Raw genomic sequence first — 9,295 nt, 5'->3', positions numbered from 1 at the left:
TCAATCTTTATGAGGACGTCCTCATGGCCAACCACTTAAAAGATGACCAACACTACTTCCACCAGACTGATCAACATTGCTTCCACCATATTGACCAACATTTCTTCCACCAGACCCCATTACTCATGCCATTACCAAATCCAAGATGACCAAAATTACTCATATCATTACCAACTCCAAGATTACGAATTGGATTATTTTAGAATGGTCGAGAATGATGTTCTTCACTGTTGGGAAGAGCAGGTTTATAGTAACCCATTGAATTTGAGATAGAAAAAGTCGGATCAGAGTATTTCATTGAATTTGGGAACGAACCTGGTCATGATGGCTATATGACATACAAAGTTTCCACACAGTTAGAAAGAAGTTAAATGTTCATCAGATACATGATTATGCATATAATATCACTACCTGTAAAAGAAAATTATTCTAATAGTAAGCAAGTCAATATTATATAACATATGAGATATAAAAGGTACAAAAATAATTAAAAATTCAAAATATAAAAAAAATCGAAGTGAACGTAATAATATTTATTCGGACAAGAAAAAATCGATTATCTATCATATAAGCTCAAAAAGGTTCGATTATCTATCAGATCTAATAGTAATCTTAAGTATAAAATATGAATAAAAAAATAAATACAGAGTTACATCAAATGAATAGATAAACATATGAAAAACTTACAAAATGATACCTTGAAGTCGTCGCCTTTCTCAATCTTTATGGAGCACTTTCTTCATTATTCAATATAAACAATAAGAAAAAATAACAATCGAAAATGAATAAAAACACGCATAAATATTAGCTTTTTTATAATTGGTCTTTTGGGAAAAAATCGTTGGTTTAAATTTCAAATACTAATTAAGAGATAAAAATGATACATCATAATCAATATGGCGTTGATTGAAAATAAATTTTACAGACTTAAAGAGAGAAATATAAGTTTGGATCTCGATTCGGGATTTGTGAACTCATGAATAAGGCGGCTGAAAAAGAAAGAGCAAAGAGAAAAAATAGTGTGACTGAAACGCGTAAGAAATTAAGATTTGTTTATGCATGTATATATAGAAAAGAATGTGTTCGTAGTATTTCGATTTTATTTATTTACTTCGAAACCATATAGATGAGTTGGGCCTTAAAGCCTTTTGGACATGGATCTAGACTTATTTTACATGTATATCTTAATGACAATTTTAATATTTTCGGATATATTTCGATGATAGGCCCAACAAGTTAGACAAATCACAAAAACCTATCATAAATTTATTGGCTTGCAAATAGAAACACTGAATTGATTCTAATTATCCCACAGTAAAACCTTGAATCCATATTATGATACCCAACAACTTACAAATTATTTTTGCATTCACTTACTCACAAGATAATGAATATTTATGATGTTATCTTATTAAACATGATAGATACTACATCTTAAAAATAATAAAATAATGTAAAAACAAAAAAGTATTATCCATGATAATTGAAATACAATGCAATAAAAATTATAAAAAAATGCAAAAACTTTAACTTGTAAAGACTATTTTTTATTTTTATTATAGTAATGATATAAAATTCTTACATAAAGTTATTAAAACAAATCAGAAAACAAATTATATATTTAATAGAAGAATAAAAGAAAAATAATTAAAATTTGATAAGGATATAAAATTTAATTAGACTAATGCGCCTAAAATTTTGATCAGATTTCAATACATATAACATGTAGGTTAGGAAATAGAGTTTCAAAATACTATATATAGATCATATGTGTATTTCTCATCATTGTTATTAGAACATGTAGAGTTTTATAAATACAAATCTCCAATATGGTAAATTTCGTCCCTATAACTTTCATGTGTGATTTTCAAGAAAACATTGGTTAGTTAGTCAAAAGGCTAATACGAATATGATCAGGCTTTAGATAAGTTTCCGATCCATTTTCTAGTGTTTTCACTTGCGTGTTACGTGTATATTCGATATCGAAACTTGGGCTAAACAATGATATATTTTGAAATGATATTTGTTGTGTATATGTCGCGTCTAGATGATAATTTTGAGATTCTGAATTGCGAATATATAAGTACAGAATGTATGACCGAGTAAGTTGGTTGTAGTGACAATTTTCTAAAAATTCAGGACCATAATTATTGGGTTGTAATAATGGTGATAAGAATCGAAAGTGTTTGTACCGTGTATCGTATCATGTAGATTATCTCTTTTTTTATATGTGTATGTTATTTGACTGTATTAGTATGATCGATTGGTTTCCGTTAGGGTTGTGTATTTTATTACATACAATTTTTTAGGTTTGGTGTAATAATTGAGTTGGATAACATTGGAGTTCGATGACTTAGGATTAAAGTATATTTACTTTCGAATCATCGGTAGCTGTGTTTTTGTAATAGTCAACTTTTTAATAGAATTTTGGATTAATGAATTCATTTAATTTTTTCTAATATAGAATGAATAGTCCAAAAGTCGAGCTATTTCATATATTTATTTTGTAATTACAAATAAAAAAGAAAAATAAGTTAAAACAAATACAAATATTGAAATACAAAAATTAGGTAGTTGAAAATATTTGAGTAGTTTTTTTTTTTGAAATGGTGTCCCAAGAATTTTTTTTCAATTTTCTTGAACCATAAAAGTGGAAGACATATCAATTTATAACACAACTTACTAGAATTATAGTATAAACCTAATGCAATGTATTGAAGTAAATTTTTCTTTAAAATTAATATATAGGTAATACTTCAAAATTCTAATTGAACTAAGTTTTCTTTGTATGCATTATTTCGTAAATGAGACCAAGAAAATCGGATGGAAGGAGTACCAAATAAGAATGCCAATTTTAATTTTTATAATCTTACTCAAATGAATATTTGTTTTCTTAAATTCTAAAAAAGTTGAACAATTATTTTTCTTATATGTAATATTTCTTTCACAATAATGATTTCATGAAATATTACTCGATTATTCATTATATTTTATTTTCCCATTTGGAAATGTATTTTTTTTAAAAAAAATAATTTTAACAATCACCCATATTATTAGATCTGTTCAAAAATCTATTTCCCCCCTTAAATATGAGGTATTTTCATTTGTTTATTTTACAAATAAGTAGTTGCGCCTTGCAAATGACATGAATGCTGGCCCAACATTAAGGCCCAATTGAAAATTAGGAACCCAAAATACCAGAAGTGTAAAGGTACCTCGTGCAAGCATTTAACAAATGGGATCTTCATGCGAAAATAAGAGAAAAAAGAAAAGAAAGAAAAAGTAATAGGATGTAAACCAACATATTTAAAAAATATTGATACTAGAACAAAAAGATTAAGACGTGCGTAACAAGGGAAAAAACATCTAAAACAAAATCAAATGAAATTTACAGCCATTAATAACGTTCCCCGTTAGAAAAAACATCTAAACATGAAATAAATAAAATATAAATATATAAAAAGGACATGCTCGTGAGGAAAATCCCAACATAAAATCGAATCAAATAAAAAGTTTTGTTGTAAAACTTTTATACAAATATCTTCAAAATTATATATAAAAATTACTGCAGATATAAACAACTAGAATGTAGTATATCACTGACTAAAAACGAATAGACCACTACATCACTATTACATTAAATGTTATTGGAAAATATATTAAATTGATAGAAAATGAAGCTCTCTAAATCAATCTTTATGAGGCCGTTCTCATGGCCAACGACTTAAAAGCTGACCAACACTACTTCCACCAGACTGATCAACAGTTCTTCCACCACATTGACAAACATTGCTTCCACCGGACTGACCCCCATTACCCATGCGGTTACCAAATCAAAGATAACCAAAATTACTCATGTCATTACCAACTCCGAGATTAAGAATTCGATTGTTTGAGAATGGCCGAGGATGATGTTCTTCACTGTTGGGAAGAGCAGGATTATAATAACCCATTGAATTTGGGATAGGAAGAGTCGGATCAGAGTATTCCACTGAATTTGGGAAATAACCTGGTCATGATGGCTATATGACATACAAAGTTTCCACACAGTTATATATAAGTTAAATGTTCATCGGATACATGATTATGCATATAATATCACTACCCATAAAAAAATTATTTTAATAGTAAGCAAGTCAATCTTATATAACATATGAGGTATATAAGGTACAAAAATAGTTAAAAATTCAAAATCTAAAATAAATCGAAGTGAACGTAATAATATTTAATCGGACCAGAAAAAATCGATTATCTATCATATAAGCTTAAAAAGGTTCGATTATCTATCATACGTGATAGCAATCTTAAGTATAAAATGTTAATCAAAAAATAAATACAGAGTTACATCAAATAAGGCGATAAACATATGAAAAATTTACAAAATGATACCTTCAAGTTGTCGCCTTTCTCAATCTTTATGGAGCACTTTCTTCATTATTTATTATAAACAATAAGAAAAAATGATACATCATAATAAATATGGCGTTGATTGAAAATAAATTTACAAACTTAAAGAGAGAAATATATGTTTGGATCTCGATTTGGGATTTGTGAACTCATGAATGAGGCGGCTGAAAGAGAAAGAGCAAAGAGAAAAAATAATGTGACTAAAACGGGTAAGAAATTAAGATTTGTTTATGCATGTATATATAGAAAAGAATGTGTTCGTACTATTTCTATTTTATTTATTTACTTTGAAACCAAATAGATGAGTTGGGGCTTAAAGCCTTTTGGACATGGATCTAGACTTATTTTACATGTATATCTTAATGACAATTTTAATATTTTCGGATATATTTCGATAATAGGCCCAACAAGTTAGACAAATCACAAAAAAAATCATAAATTTATTGGCTTGCAAATAGAAACACTGAATTGATTCTAATTATCCCACAATAAAACCATGAATCCATATTATGATACCCAACAACTTACAAATTATTTTACATTCACTTACTCACAAGATAATGAATATTTATGATGTTATCTTTTTAAGCATGATAGATACTACATCTTAACAATAATAAAATATTGTAAAAACATAAAAGTATTATCCATGATAATTGAAATAGAATGCAATAAAAATTGTAAAAAAATGCAAAAACTTTGACTAATAATGACTCTTTTTATTTTTATTATAGTTATGATATAAAATTCTTATTTAAATTTATTAGAATAAAATCAGAAAAAAATTATATATTTATTAGAAGAATCAAAGAAAAATGATTAAAATTTGATAAGGATCTAAAATTTAACTAGACTAGTGCGCTTAAAATTTAGATCAGATTTCAATATATATAACAAGTAGGTTAGGAATTAGAGTTTTAAAATACTATATATAGATCATATGTGTATTTCTCATCATTGTTATTAGAACTTGTAGAGTTTTATAAATACAAATCTCCAATCTGGTAAATTTCGTCCCTATAACTTTCATGTGTGATTTTCAAGAAAACATTGGTTAGTTAGTCAAAATGCTAATAAGAATATGATCAGGCTTTAGTTAAGTTTCCGATCCATTTTCTAGTGTTTTCACTTGTGTGTTATGTGTATATTGAATATCGAAACTTGGGCTGAAGAATGATATATTTTAAAATGATATTTGTTGTGTATATGTCGCATCTAGATGATAATTTTGAGATTCTGAATTGCGAATATATAAGTACAGAATGTATGACTGAGTAAGTTGGTTGTAGTGACAATTTTCTAAAAATTCAGGACCATAATCATTGGGTTGTAATAATCGTGATAAGAATCGAAAGTGTTTGTATCGTGTATCGTATCATGTAGATTATCTCTTTTTTATATGTGTATGTTATTTGACTGTATTAGTTAGATCGATTGGTTTCTGTTACGGTTGTATATCTTATTACATACAATTTTTTAGGTTTGGTGTAATAATTGAGTTGGATAACATTGGAGTTCGATGACTTAGCATCACTACACCATAGATGGCCTATAGCAACATCAAAAAAATGTTACAACAGGCCAAAATAATGTTACGATAGCCATCCAAAAGACCTGAGGTAACATCAAATAATGTTACACCAGTGGGGCCCACAGCGATGACATGGCATGTAGGTTCACAGTGGTGATGTGGCATGTGAGTTCCACAGTGGTAGCATCAAATTTTTACCAGGGGTAACACTTTGAACAACCTACTCTAACACTTTATGAAGCTACTGTAATAATTTACCAGGAAGAAAAATGAAAAACTAATATCAAAAAGTGTGAAATTGACTGGAAAATTTGAAAATATATTACATTAATCTAATACTTTCCAAATTTAATAATCTCAACTACATTCATAACCAGTCTACAATCTACGGAAATCATAATAAATTTAACCAATACAACCATCTAATCTACATCCCAAAACATGTTCCACTTCCTGCTAGTAGGTGCCGAGAACTTGACACGTATGCATTCATCAACAAATATATAGTCGTTAAAGCTGAAATGAGAAAAAAAATAAAGGTTAGGCCATACAATACCCTATATATATACCCCATGCAAAAGTATTGTGCTTATATATTCTATAACAACTACTATTTTACACACCTGATGCATGTATACATACAACATTAATGCTCCTGGGATTGAAGTAATAAGAGATGTGATAGAATTTAGAAGATAAAGTTTAAAACAGATTCTTCATAGGGAGCATATCCAGCAAAAGAAAGAGGATACCATCTCATTGACATCAAGCGTAAATAAATTTACCAAGTCATTCACATATCAAATTTTCACAAAAGAAGAAAATAAAACCTGATCACCACGTAAAGGTAAACTAAATTATCTAAGTAAGCCTCTATCTCATTTTCCACTCCACTTGATTCATAAAAAAATGCTTGAATCTGAGAGTAGCTGCAAAAACATGTATTACATGTTACACTAGTTTACTATTGCCTTTTCTTTCTTTACAATAATTCCGACTTAACTTTTTAGAGCATATATGCATAGAAAGTATGAAAATATTTCAATATAGTCAAATTTTGGATATCTTATGCATTTGGATATCTTATGCATGCAGGAGCCTCGATGGATTATGAAAATGTAACAAATACACCTCCGAATAGAAAAAGGGATTAACTTAAATATAAAAGTGTTTAAAAAAACAACTCACCTTGAATATCTTTGTTTGCTGCTTCAGCCAATTGGAAAGAATCAGGCATATTGTCCCCTTCTGAACAATAGCATAATAAGCAAGTGACCTTCAAACCTATGGCCTGATTAGGCACACAAAAAATAGTTAGATACACAACTATAGAATATTGTTCTTACTAGGTAAGACAACTTAAATACTTTTGGATATATTACACCAATATTTAGGTTATAAAAACCTATATAACTTAATATATTTATATATATATATATGCAGAAATGCACAGTTATCATTGTTGTTTCCATATTAGTACTGAATTTAAGTAGCTGAGTTGGTTTTGGTGGCCGTTGTTTTACTTTCACCAATTATAAACTCCAGCTCTGCCCTATTTTCTATTATCCATAAGCTGCAAACTTTAGTTACAAATTTAGCTAATCCAGTTTCAGTTTTTTATTAAAAGCATAGCGACAAGTGCTGATTCATAGCATCAGATTCTTCTGCGCACAATTTGTATCACCATCACACGTAGTTCATCGAAATAGCAAATACATAGAACTCTCCATTTATAATCGTATCAATAGTTGTAGTTCAGTATACAGAAGGAAGAGGTGCATGAAGGGAAAGGGCAAGTAGCACGTGGTGTATCATCTTTGATTCCTGATAAACAGTTCAAGAGTATAATTAAGTCAAAGGATTCTATGGTATATAGAGTATGATGATGACATAAAGTTCCAAGCTACAGTTCACATTCTAATAATTACCAAAATGCAGGATCTCATGTTATATTAAATGCTACCAAACTATAATATGGAAGTTTTCCAAATAATGTGATCAAAATGAACAGATAACAACCAAAAGGCTCTAAGCTCGAAGCCTGAAGTATCAATTTATCCCTTTTACGGGAGGTTTAAGGTTCAAACCTTGTCAAAGTGAAGAAGAAACTGTGAGTGTGTTATTAAAAAAAACAAAAAACAAACAGATAATAATTATAGTGGCATATTAAACACGGGAAATTAGAAATACTTAATCACAAGGACATTTTACTCTTTCGAATGCTTTGTGTAAATAGCTTATTACCTTAAAACAAGAAAACATTGCAGCAAAAGGCAAACTTGGAAAGTAATCTTCATCTTGCAACTCATCTTCAAACAACAGAGTGTCTTCCTGCACCATCTTTCCTTGGGCTAAATCGTTTAGATGTTTCCACCTTCTCTGAGCAGGATTATAATCTTCGAGTCTTTTCCATCAAGTCTTTCACAATATTCATCTGTTCCATCAATATTGGAACTAGAAAGGTAGTGTATCTGCAATCAACTGAAAGATATCACATTATGTAACTGAGTTGACTTGCTTTGTAAAATTACGAGCTATTGAAGGTGTTTACAGTAATATAGCACAACCATAAATAGTCACTCCACCTACGCCACCATACTGCCCCACCACACCCAAACAGTGCACCACACTCGACCCCTGGACCACACCCGCTTGGTGCGCCCCAACTCCATTCCCCTGTACATCACCCTGACCAACTTAAACACAAATTGTACACTAAATATATAAATGATCCTTTTTCTTTAAGCCATCGCGAATTACGAGAAAACATATAATTATATTACAAACAAGAAGAAATGAGTAATTTAGAACTTATACACTAAATTCCACTTAAACACAACTTGTACACTAAATTTGAAGATTATAGATAATAAGAAACCAAAATTAAATTAAATTGACAAGTGAGGAAGCGAGGAAAAAAGGATGTTGCTTACCAATCCTTATCCAAAATCGCATGCTTGAAGGACTCATGCCTCCCATCTACTTGATCAGTGAAAATGAATATCAAAGGGTCCCAATACTTTTAGTTAACAAAGGTTATACCATATACGAGCTCGAAAACATAAAATAACATAAGATTGACAACAAAAAGACATAAAAATCCGCAAATTACAAACAAATAAAAATAATAAAAAATTGGGGGAAAATAGAAAGAGTACATTCAGATCTTATTACCCTTGTCGACCCCATACATACCCGAAGAGAAGGTACCAAAAGCAGTGAAGAAGATTTGAATTAGATTTGCAACATAACTCGGACCTTTACTAAGGATCTAACGAGCGTAACGAACCAGAGCGAACGCAAAGTTTCACTCGACAATAACATAAGGGCCGCATCTACAATTATAAAACAAAAAGA

At 29.6% G+C, this 9,295-nt stretch overlaps 1 long non-coding RNA gene across 2 annotated transcripts; it reads right to left on the bottom strand.

Moving 5' to 3' along the window:
* Positions 1 to 7,180: 7,180 nt before the first annotated feature.
* Positions 7,181 to 8,977, bottom strand: LOC141683530 (uncharacterized). 2 transcript variants are annotated; one of them, XR_012560346.1, is made up of 3 exons: positions 8,872 to 8,977; positions 8,183 to 8,409; positions 7,181 to 7,229 (listed from the first exon to the last, which is right to left on the bottom strand). It is a non-coding gene; the product is annotated as an uncharacterized LOC141683530 (long non-coding RNA). The 2 variants fall into 2 exon arrangements; XR_012560345.1 differs by lacking the exon at positions 8,872 to 8,977 and adding an exon at positions 8,506 to 8,615.
* Positions 8,978 to 9,295: the final 318 nt, after the last annotated feature.

This window comes from Apium graveolens, chromosome 9 (assembly GCF_009905375.1).
Source record: "Apium graveolens cultivar Ventura chromosome 9, ASM990537v1, whole genome shotgun sequence".
Lineage (NCBI taxonomy): Eukaryota > Viridiplantae > Streptophyta > Magnoliopsida > Apiales > Apiaceae > Apium > Apium graveolens.
The sequence above is the reverse complement of the archived record's forward strand: the minus strand, read 5'-3'. Positions and strand labels throughout refer to the sequence as shown.